General features: G+C 43.4%; 1 protein-coding gene across 1 annotated transcript in view; it reads left to right on the forward strand.

Moving 5' to 3' along the window:
• Positions 1-6,217: 6,217 nt before the first annotated feature.
• Positions 6,218-12,257, forward strand: part of CLVS1 (clavesin 1) — a 193,525-nt gene continuing 187,485 nt past the window's right edge. The window contains exon 1 of the mRNA XM_055546085.1: positions 6,218-6,397. The gene's annotated coding sequence lies outside the window, so the exon portion shown is untranslated. The remainder of the gene's footprint in view (positions 6,398-12,257) is intronic.

Raw genomic sequence — 12,257 nt, forward strand, 5'->3', positions numbered from 1 at the left:
CTGTCATCCATCCTGATGTTCCTGTAGTAAGCATCTGACCGTGGTGAAATGATTGGTTAACTTTTATAGGACTGATATTTTGATCAGACTTTTATCTTGAATTTTACACTACCTAATATGTTTGTTGCTGTTCAATTGGTAAGTCCTGTCTGACTCTTTGTGACCCCAAGGACTACAACATACCAGGCTTCCCTGTCCTTCATTATCTCCTGGAGTTTGCTCAAACTCATGTGCATTGGTGATGCCATCCAAGTGTCTCACCCTCTGTTGTCCCCTTCTCCTCCTGCCTTCAACCTTTCCCAGCATCAGGGTCTTTTCTAATGTCAATTCTTTGCATTAGGTGGCCAAAGTATTGGAGCTTCAGTTTCAGCAGCAGTCCTTCCAATGAATATTCAGGGTTGTTTTCTTTTGGGATTGACTGGTTTGATTTGCTTGCAGTCCAAGGGACTCTCAAGAGTCTTCTCCAGCACCATAGTTTGAAAGCATCAATTTTTTGGCACTCAGTCTTCTTTATGGTCCAACTCTCACATCCATACATGACTACTGGAAATACCATAGCTTTGACTATATGAGCCTTTGTTGGCAAAGTGATGTCTCTGCTTTTTAATACATTTTCTAGGTTTGTCATAGCTTTTCTTCCAAGGAAAAAACATCCTTTAATTTCATGGCTGCAGCACTGTCTGCAGTGATTTTGGAGCCCAAATATTTGCTACTAGTTTTTGTGGGGGGTTTTTGTAGATTTTTTTTTTTTTAAACGGAGGGATTGTACCATTCTGGGAATTCACTTCAATGATATAATGCTGGCCTTTCTAGGACCTTAGGGAACACAGGATGAGATCACAGAGTAATACAGCTGGAAGAAACTTGGATTTCCTTCCATAAACAAAGATACAGACTCTAAGAGAGCTGGTAGACATGCCTGAGACTACTACGTGCCAAAGCAAATACTAGAAATCTGATCTTTTGACAGAATCCTGGTACCTTCAAATCACCGGACTTCTCATCAAGTTTCTCCATGTATTCATTCTTTCGGCAAATATTTATTAATCAGTTAATTTGTGCCAGGAACCACATAAGGTGCTGAGCGTAGGGAAGACTACAGAGAATACCTCAGTACTTACTGAAGTCAAATTCTTTCTGTGTGTGTGCAGGAGTGAAGGTGATAGAAAACAAACACAGGCATTAATACAACATGGGCTTCCCTGGTGGCTCAGATGGTAAAGAATCTGCCTGCAATGTGGGAGACCTGGGTTTGATCCCTGGGTTGGCAAGATCCCCTAGAGGAGGGCATGACAGCCTACTCCAGTGTTCTTGCCTGGAGTATCCCTGTGGACAGAGGAGCCTGGCAGGTTAGAGTCCATAGCATCGCAGAGAGTTGGAGATGACTGAGGCGACTAAGCACATTAATATGATATGATTTCAGGTCTTGATCAGTGTTATTCCAGCTCCTTTATAAGCTTCTCTTGATAACCATTTCCATCCTGCAGATAGATCTCCACTTGTCTCTCTCAGGCATGGGATGCTACGATGTTTGGTTTCAGACACACCTTTTCAAGCAAGTCAACAGAGCAGGAGTAGAGGTCAAATGCATCTCCAGGGAAGCACCTTGTGGACTGTCTGTCCAAAATAACGGAAAGACTTGCCACTGAAACGTTCATCATTTTTAAAAACTCTGAAAGTTGACCTTTCTATAAAAAACAGACCCTATTGACCAGAAGAGAAATACATACTTTGAAAATCTAAGTGTTAATAATATCTTTGACTTATAGAATACATCATCAATTTCCTCTCACACCAATTTTTTATTATTGCTTTGAGAATAAGGTAGCTCAAATGTTATATTTTTTAGTTTTATTTCTTACTGTGGTAAAACATACATAACAAAATTTATGATTTTAACCATTTTTAAGCTTACAGCTCTATAGTGTTCAATACATTTACGTGGCTATACAACTAGCTTCCGACGTGGTACAGTGGTAAAGAATCTGCCTGCCAGTGTAGGAGACATAGGAGTCAGGGGTTTTATCTCTGGGTTGGGAAGATTCCCTGGAGGAGGAAGAGGCAACCCACTCCAGTATTCTTGCCCAGAGAAGCCCATGGACAGAGGAGCCTCGCCGGCTCCAATCCACGGGGTCACAAAAGTCAGATACGACTGAGCGACTGGCACACATGCAACTATCACCACCATCTATTTCCAGAACTGTTTACCATCCCAAAATGAAATGCTGCTGCTGCTGCTAAGTCGCTTCAGTCGTGTCCAACTCTGTGCAACCCAATAGACGGCAGCCCACTAGGCTCCCCTGTCCCTGGGATTCTCCAGGCTAGCTATACTTATAAAGCAATATGTTTCCATTTACCCTGCCCCCAGCCCTTGGTAACCACCATCCTGCTTTCTGTCTCTACGAAATTGTTTACTACCTCATGTCAGTGGAATCATATACTATTTAAAATATTATTTTAAAAGCCCTGACCTACCCAACAGAGGAATCCAACAGTAAATTACTAGCACAAATAACTCTATTCTGACCATTGTTACTGATTGTGATTTTTAGGCATTTATCTAGCTAAATCTGTGAGGTGGTGTTAGAGAAGGAGGCGATTTCAGATCATTTTGACCAAATAAATCACTAGCATTCTCATGATATACAGGGCTTCTAAGTGAATTTAAAAAGGCAAGTTTCATAACCAAGAGATACTTAATTACTTAAATGTTACTGTTTTTCTTAAGACAATTTTATTTATTTTTGGTTGTTCTGGGTCCTTATTGCTGTGTGGGCTTTTCTCTAGTTGTGGTGCAGAGGCTTCTCACTGCAGGGGCTTCTCTTATTGTGGAGCACAGGCTCTAGGGCGTGCAGGCTTCAGTAGCTGCAGCACAAGGGCTCGATAGTTGTGGCTCCCAGGCTCTAGAGCACAGACTCAATAGTTGTGGTGCATGGGCTCGGTTGCTCTATGGCCTGTGGGATCTTCCTGGATCAGGGATTGAACCTGTGTCTGCTGCATTGTTAGGCAGATTCTTTCCCACTGAACCACCAGGGAAGCTGGTGGTTATGTTATTATTATATGTTGTTATTTTTGATTTCCTAATTGGCAATAGAAGCTTTTTTTTCTTTTGGTCTTATGACTTGCAAGATTCCCCAACCAGGTATTAAACCTGGGCCACAGCAGTGAAAGCCCAGAATCTTAACCACTAGGTCACAGAGAACTCCCAGGAGATGATACAAGTTTATAAGCACTTTCAGTCTTACATTGTATGGGCTTGAGATGATGCTTCTGGTACAAATAAAAAAAGCTTCTCTGATGTTCAAAATTATTTTCTTTCGTGAAATAACACTAAAAATGGTTTTGATTGATCCTAATATATGCATTTTAAAATGGACTAAATCGATTCCAGCTGTACCATTTGATTTAAACAAAACCCAGATTGTGGGGATCACTCCAACAAATGCATTAACAGCATCACTTTCATTTTCTGTCTCTGTGCTAATTGAGTAGACAGATTTTCCCTTCACAGCAAACAGATATTGATAAAACATCTTTAGCTGTTTTGTCACCCATTAAATTGATGACAGGCAGGCCTTCCATGCCTATAAATTTGATCTGTGTTTAGCAAAGCCACACATTTTAAATCTTGACTTTTAAGATTGTGTGTCTTAAATATGTTTTAACTCCAGACCAGAAACGCTTAAATTATGTATGAGTCAAGCCAACTTGAAGAGGATGGGTAAATCGTTTTGGATGCTTTCAGTTCTCTGTCTTCTAATTAAATTAACTTTGGAAAGGCTCCCGTCTGCTGACAAAGTTGAAGCAAGTGGATTTGTATGCACCAGTGCAACTCACAGGCTACCAAGCTAGTAATGTTTGTACCCATGTTCCAAGAGTGATTACTGAGTATTTTTCAGCAACATAAAGGGCTGGGAGACTGGAGTTTGGAAAATAAACATGCCTGTGTGCCACTTCTTGGCTCCTGCATATGCTCTAAATCGCTTCAGCCGTGTCTGACTCTTTGCGACCCCTTGGACCATAGCCTGTCAGGCTCCTCTGTCCATGGGATTCTCCAGGCAAGAATACTGGAGTGGGTTGCCATTTCCCCCTCCAGGGGATCTTCTCAACTGAAGGATCAAACCTGCATCTCTTGCATCTCCTGCATTGGCAGGTGAGTTCTTTACCACTAGCATCACCTGGGAAACCCTTATTGGCTCATACTAACCTGAATTACTGTGTATATTTTGTTCAGGGGTCCTGTTTCTCTATTGGAGGAAACTCACTTTGCATTGCTATTTTATTAAATATACATTTATGGTTATTAATTGTGATGATGATGGTGATGATGATGACTTTTACTGAGAAAGTCAAGGACAGGAGACAAGGCAAAGGGAAAGTGTTAGTCATACAGTCATGTCCAACTCTCTGTGCCCGCATGGACTGTGGCCTACCAGGCTCCTCTGCCCTTGGGATTTCCCAGGCAAGAATACTGGAGTGGGTAGCCATTCCCTTCTCCAGGGGCTCCTTCCAATCCAGGGATCAAACTCAGGTCTCCTGCATTTCAGGCAGATTCTTTACTGTCTGAGCTACCAGGGATGGCAAGGGAAGATGGGAAGAAATAAAAGCACTAAGAAAAGCAGGGGGCAGAATCAGCTAAAGGGGGCCCAGCCAATCTTGCTCCTCAGCTTTGCTTCCACTGGCCGCATTTCAGTTTCGTAAACACTATGGACTTTTTTTTTTAAATGGAAACAAAATGTCATTTCAATTGCAAAAGCCTTCATTTACAATGACTTTAACAATGAATGAGAAGTAGATATGCTGGTGAGGCTGTGGAGGAAAGGGAACCCTTAAATAGTGTTGGTAGGAACATAAACTGGTGTAGCCACTAAGGAAAACAATATAGAGGTTCCTCAAAAAAATTAAAAACAGATCTACCATACACTTCCGTGGTCCCACTTCTGGATATAGATCTGAAGGAAATGAAACCATCATCTTGAAGGGACAGCTGCAGTCCCCTGCACATTGCAGAGTTATTCACAATAGCCAAGATGTAGAACAACCTGTGTCTGTCAACCGATGAATGGATCAAGCAAATGTTGTATATGTGTACAATGGCAGATTATTCAGCCTTTTAAAAAGGAAGGAAATCCTGTCATTTGCAAAAACATAGATGAAAATGGAGGGCATTATGCTGAGTGAAATAAGCCAGGCAGAGAAAGACAAATACTGTGTGGTATATGTGAAATCGAACACATGTATACCTGTGGCGGATTCATTTTGATATTTGGCAAATCTAATACAGTTATGTAAAGTTTAAAAATAAAATAAAATTAAAAAAAAAAAAAAGAAAAAAGAAAGAGTCAAACTTATAGAAACAAGGAGTAGAAAAGTGGATGCCAGGGGCTTAGGTTGGGGAAACAGGAAGAGATGTGAACGGGTAAATCTTGCAGTTATAAGATGAATACAGTCTGAGGATGTAACATATGATGTAGTGACCACAGCTGATGACACTGTGGTTGAAATGTGCTGAGAGAGCAGAACTTAGACGTTCTCCCCCCAAAAAGAGGGGGATGGTAAACGTATGAGGCGATGGGTGTGCACGTTAATGGGGGGAATCTTTTCACAACGTATATGTATATCAAATTATTGCTTTGGTACTCTTTAACAATTTTATATGTCAATTATACTCCAGTAAAGCTATGAAAAAGAAAAGTAAATTTGCTGATTTTAATCAACCAAATGCAAAAAATAAATTCTTGATATATAAGTAGTCAAAATAATAACATTAAGAAGAAAGCAGTCCAGCTCGGTTTCCCAAAGAATTGATTATTTTGTATTGTGTGTGTGTGTGCTCAGCTGCTCAGTCTTATTTGACTCTTTGTGACCCCATGGACTGTAACCCACCAGGCTCCTCTGTCCATGGGATTCTCCGGGCAAGAATACTGGAGTGGGTTGCCATGCCCTTCTTCAGGGGATCTTCCACACCCAGGGATCGAACCCACGTCTCTTGTGCGTCCTGCATTGGCAGGCAGGTTCTTTACCACTGGCACAACCTAGGAAGCCCATTTTATATTTTGCAAGATTGTTTTCTCCTACATCCTGGAAAGTACAAAGCAGTGTCATGCACTTGGCAAGAAGAGAAGAAAATGTTGTCTCCTATTACTGAGAAAGTGCCTACACACCAGGAGGGCCTCTGAATCAGGCTTGAGTCAAATACTTACTAAAGGCAGTCCAGGGGAGGACCGGGGACCAGGAGACTGAAGCACCCCTGAGGCACAAGGCCAGCAGAATCAATTCTCGCCCCTGTGACCCAGACATTAAACCCAGGACACCACCACAGATACAGCTGTTACTCACTGCTCTCCTTGCCCGAATCGGCTAATGGCTTCTGCCTAGACCACAGAGAACATCCTTGGTAAGTGCAGATAAATTCCCACTGAGTTTACGTCACAATAAGGAAGTATAAGGGGAGACATTGCTTAGATTAGAACTTCTATTTACGTGTCTAGTGAGATTATTACATAATTAATATTCTTGTTCCCATAAGAGCTTATTCTGCACAACATGTTGCGTTTTGAGGCAAAGCAATGCCTAACTTTTTTTTTCATTTGACACATGCCCAAGGTATAGCATAAACCCAGAGTAGGAGGGCGATGCAGAATTCCTAACTCTGGGGCCCAGTAGGTACAAAAACTTTAAACTTTTTATGTTTTTAAGTTTTTAAACATTTAAAAACTTTCAATGTCGAAGAGGGCTTCCCAGGTGGCTCAATGGTAAAGAATCTGCCTGTCAATCAGGAGACACAAGTTTGAACCCTGGGTTGGGAAGATCCCCTGGAGGAGGAAATGACAACCCATTCCAGTATTCTTGCCTGGAGAATCCCATGGACAGAGGAGCCTGGCAGGTTACAGTCCATAGGGTTGCAAAGAATCAGAAATGACTGAGCACAACACACACACACACAGACACACACACACACAATGTCTGAAAAATTCCATAGTAAAGTATCCTGAGCCAGATGTAGGCAAGAATTCTACAGCCAAACTATTTACAGCACTTTAGTCAGAATCTTTGTTTTAAAAAAATCACTCTTACAGTGATTTAATCTATCATCTCTGCTTGAAAACTGCAATATATTATCAAATAACTTTGAAGTGCTTTGAAGACGAAAACTTCATTTTCGATTTTAAAAATAAAATGCAATAACCATTGCTTAAATACCTGGAAAGTCGAACTGTCTTTCCTAGGTAGGTTTTCCATTTGGGTGAGGGCTCACATGTGAGGGAGCATCATCCACAGAGGGACGATTTTTTAAAACTATTTAGTTTTGGGGTAGAATCAATTAACAATGTAGTGACAGTTTAAGGTGCAGAGCAGAGTAACTCAGCTACATTTATACACATATCCATTCTTCCCCAACCCCCCTCCCATCCAGGCTGCCACATAACACTGAGCAGAGTTCCTTGTGCTGTACAGTAGGTCCTTGTTGGTTATCTTTTTTGAAGACTGCAGTGTGTAAGTGTTCATCCTCAACTCCTTAACTCTCCCTTCCCCCCATCCTTCCCCCCTCCCACCCGCAACCGTAACACACAGTGATTATTTTATGGCAATCGTACATTTGTGGATGCTAAGTTGCTTCATTTGTGTCCAACTCTTTTGACCCTATGGACTGTAGCCCACGAGGCTCCTCTGTTCATGGGGATTCTCCAGGCAAGAATACTGGAGTGGGTTGCCATGCCTTCCTCTAGGGGATCTTTCCTACCCAGGGATCAAACCTGAGTCTCTTATGTCTCCGGCATTAGCAGGTAGATACTTTACCACTAACACCACCTGGGAAGCCCAAGTACATTTGCTGATATACAAATCCCAACATCAGAGGAGCTCTTGACCTTGGCGTTTTGAAAGTCCCTCAAACACAGCAGATCAGTAAACCCTTCAATGCCATGATAATTCTCTACAGGTAGGAACTGCTCTCTTGCTAGCTTCCTTGCTGGGAAAATTGGTAGAAGGCAGTTATCATGTGCAGTCCTGGGTGGGGTTAAACCTGACAGTAACTGCTGCCAAGGTGTTGAGGGCAAAACCAGAGATGTGACAACAGAAGAGGAGGATGTTGCAGGCAGTGTGTGGTCCTGCCCATCCCAGGGAGAGAGATGGCAATAGCCTGGCTCCCGAGGCATCACCTATGCCTCCAAAGTCACCTTCTAGCTTATCATTTTTTAAAAATTAATTCTTATTGGAATATAGTTGCTTCACAATGCTGTGTGAGTTTCTACCATACAACACAAAGAATCAGCCCCACGTATGCATGCATCCCCTCCAGCTCCTAGCTTAGACTTTGGGAACAGACACTTCACGGAGCTTCCAAGAGCACTGGGCAGCCTGGACAGCTACCCAGATGTTGACTGTGAGCCACACATGCTGAGCAGGGTGGTACTGGTATCCTGGGCATCCCGGCTGCAGCTGTTTGCACAGCGCTGCGTGCATGGGCGCTCTGGTCCAGCTGCAGCACCATCCTGTGTTTCCATCTTCGCTGGTGGCCAAGGCACAGCTGCTGCAGCAACTCTAGCCAGCCCCCTCCTCCCGCCTTTGAGGAATATGGCCTCCGAGAAGAATGCACGATCAAGCAGCACCCGCACATACGCGCATTCTGATTTCTCCTCCTCCTCCTGCTCCCACTGTGAACGGTGCCTTTCCCCTGCCCCTTGCACAGCGAAACTAGGATGGCAGATCCTTGTTTTCATAATTCTCTGTTCCAGTCCCTTCTTGGTTTCCACCATACCACTTGTGTGCTATGTTGTATGTTTACTTGCTAAGTCATATCTGCCTCTCTGCGACCCCATGGACGTAGCCCACCAGGCTCCCCTGTCCGTGGAACTGTCCAGGCAAGAGTACTGGAGTGGGTTGCCATTCCCTTCTCCAGAGGAACTTCCTGACCCAGAGATCAAATCTGGGTCTCCTGCATTGGCAGGCGAATTCTTTACCACTGAGCCACCAGGAAAGCCCACATGCTAGATTTTACTTATTTGCATGTCTAATTCTTCCTTTTTATAAATAAGGACATGAATGGCCAGAGAGTTAGGGAAGTGTTTGGGATTCCCCGTTAGGTTAACAGTGGCATCCTTGGCTGTGTCTATAACATCTAAAGGGCAGGGACATCTGGATGCCCATTTGCCTATAAACAATTCTGACTATTAGGTGATAAAGCCAATGCACAGCCCAAAGGAAGGAACCCAGCCCTTTTAGCCTTTTCCTCTAGATGCCAGCAAACAGCTGTTCTCCTGTCCTCTTCCTCTTCCCGCACACCAGCTGAGTGGGAAGAAGTATTTTTATCCCTCCCTCTCCTTCCCAACTCCCTGTGCCAGGGATGTGTCATTTCTTTCTTTACTCCTCTGGTGAGGCTGTCGGTTAACAGGGGCTAGGGGAAGGGTGGAGGTGTCTGATCTTCAGGGCTCTTGGGTCTTGTGCATAAAGCAAGGAATGGTCCCTCCTTGTCCAGCTAAAATGTACCCACATCCTCTGAGCATCCAAGTCCCATGTTTAAACCTGCTGAGTCTGTTTTCTTTCTTCTACTATCCTAGTGCAGACATGACTTAGCAACTGAACAACAAATCTTCGTGCACTGATGCCAGCTCCCCTTTAGCTCCCCATCCGAATAAAAGAGCCAAGTAAGGGATGCCGGGGAAGGAGTAAGGATGATAAGGAGACGCCAAACCCAGAGGTTTGCAAGCTTAGCATGCATGATGATGACACAAGGAGTTTCTGTAAATTTTGGTCCCCAGGCCTCCCTAACTACTTGCCTGTGGATTCAGAAGCTCTGGGATGGAAGTGCTGGTCTCCAGAATCTACATTCTGGCATCCTGATAATATCGTAAAAGCTGGTCTAGTGTGTTTTCCTGTCCCGAAAGAATCAAGTCACTGGGGCTGGGGCTCCCTGGTCTTAGACAGCACTTCCACGTGACACACACTCAGAGGCTGTTTCCCAGGGGATGGCCTGCGGCTCTGTCCAGAGGGATGACACTTGTTTTTAAGTTTTATTTTATTTATTTATTTTTGGCTGCACTGGGTCTTGGTTGTTTTGTGGGACTTCCTCTAGATGTGGCAAGCGGGGGCTATTCTTCCTTGTGGTGCCAGGGCTCGGTGGCTCCTCCTGTTGCAGAGCGCAGGCTCCAGGTACACAGGCTTCAGTAGTTGCTGCACACAGGCTGACGAGTTGTGGCCCGCGGGCTCAGTTGCTCTTCAGCACGTGGGATCTTCCCAGTCCAGGGATGGAACCCATGTCCCCTACCTTGGCAGGCGGATTCCCATTCTTGTGCCATCAGGGAAATCCCAAGAAATGACGTTTGACCAGCCTCTTCCATTTCCCTTTCTGTCTTTCCAAATATTATCATTTGTCCTGAACGTGCTAATGAGAAAGAGGTTGTGAAGCATGGGCTGAGCCATACTATTTCAGAACCCCACACAGGCTAGTTATCCCTTGAATAATAAACTTCATTTCAGAGGATTATAAAGAAAATAAAAGAGGAAAGGATATAGTCTGGGGCACCAGGATGGGTACTGGGCACCCCTCCACACAACATCATCATCTGTTGCACAGATCCAGAGAGACAGAAAGCCGGGTGAGAGGGAGGGCCCCACAGCTCACTGTTTCAGGCAAAGAATGCTCTCCCCTGGTGCTGAATCGATGCTTCCTCTCTTTCTTCCACCTCATGGCAGCAGTTCTCACTGTCATGTGTTTTTAAAGCATCTCAAAGGATGTGTGGCCTGACTGTCTGGAAAGATAGTACCCACCCATCAGATGTACAGTTCACAGGCCTATCTGGGGGGAATTCAGAGGGATTCGGTTCCTTGTTCTGAGATCAGACAACAGCATCACTTTAATGAAAGCACATCTGCTGAACTTGACTTTGACATCAGCCTCTGGAGAGACAAAGATCAGGCCGCCTTCCTCTGCCCACCAGAGCCTGTGTTCAGGATGCTCTCGTCTTTCTGGTTCCTTGTCCTTGACTTGTCCCTTTTCCTGACTGGTGTCTGTCACAGGGTTTGGAGCCACAGTAGCAAAGAGCACTTGTTGCTCTGAGAGCCCATCACACGTGTGCTCCCGCTGGAGGCAATAAAAGGGATGGGGAGGGGTGGTGTGTGCCAGTAATTTAAGATGATCTTATTGGCAATTTAGTTAAGCCTGCCGTGCTGTACTGTCTCAAGGCAGGAAGATAAATGCACATTCTAGTGACTGAATCAGCTGGCATTTGAAAGAGGAGGAGCAAGAGAGACACACCTCCCTGGGAATCCTGACAGCTGAAAAATGACCCAGAAGAGCCTTGTGTTAAGTAGTCAGCATCTCTGGCACAAGTTTAAAAACGTATTTGCTATTTAGAGAAGAGCTAACACCTATCCTGCTCAAACTCTTCCAGAAAATTGCAGAGGATGGTAAACTTCCAAACTCATTCTATGAGGCCACCATCACCCTAATACCAAAACCTGACAAAGATCCCACAAAAAAAGAAAACTACAGGCCAATATCACTGATGAACATAGATGCAAAAATCCTTAACAAAATTCTAGCAATCAGAATCCAACAACACATTAAAAAGATCATACACCATGACCAAGTGGGCTTTATCCCAGGGATGCAAGGATTCTTCAATATCCGCAAATCAATCAATGTAATACACCACATTAACAAATTGAAAAATAAAAACCATATGATTATCTCAATAGATGCAGAGAAAGCCTTTGACAAAATTCAACATCCATTTATGATAAAAACTCTCCAGAAAGCAGGAATAGAAGGAACATACCTCAACATAATCAAAGCTATATATGACAAACCCACAGCAAACATTATCCTCAATGGTGAAAAATTGAAAGCATTTCCTCTAAAGTCAGGAACAAGACAAGGGTGCCCACTTTCACCATTACTATTCAACATAGTTTTGGAAGTTTTGGCCACAGCAATCAGAGCAGAAAAAGAAATAAAAGGAATCCAAATTGGAAAAGAAGAAGTAAAGCTCTCACTGTTTGCAGATGACATGATCCTCTACATAGAAAACCCTAAAGACTCCACCAGAAAATTACTAGAACTAATCAATGACTATAGTAAAGTTGCAGGATATAAAATCAACACACAGAAATCCCTTGCATTCCTATACACTAATAATGAGAAAACAGAAAGAGAAATTAAGGAAACAATTCCATTCACCATTGCAACGGAAAGAATAAAATACTTAGGAATATATCTACCTAAAGAATCTAAAGACCTATATATAGAAAACTAT

This window comes from Bubalus kerabau, chromosome 14, assembly GCF_029407905.1.
Source record: "Bubalus kerabau isolate K-KA32 ecotype Philippines breed swamp buffalo chromosome 14, PCC_UOA_SB_1v2, whole genome shotgun sequence".
Lineage (NCBI taxonomy): Eukaryota > Metazoa > Chordata > Mammalia > Artiodactyla > Bovidae > Bubalus > Bubalus kerabau.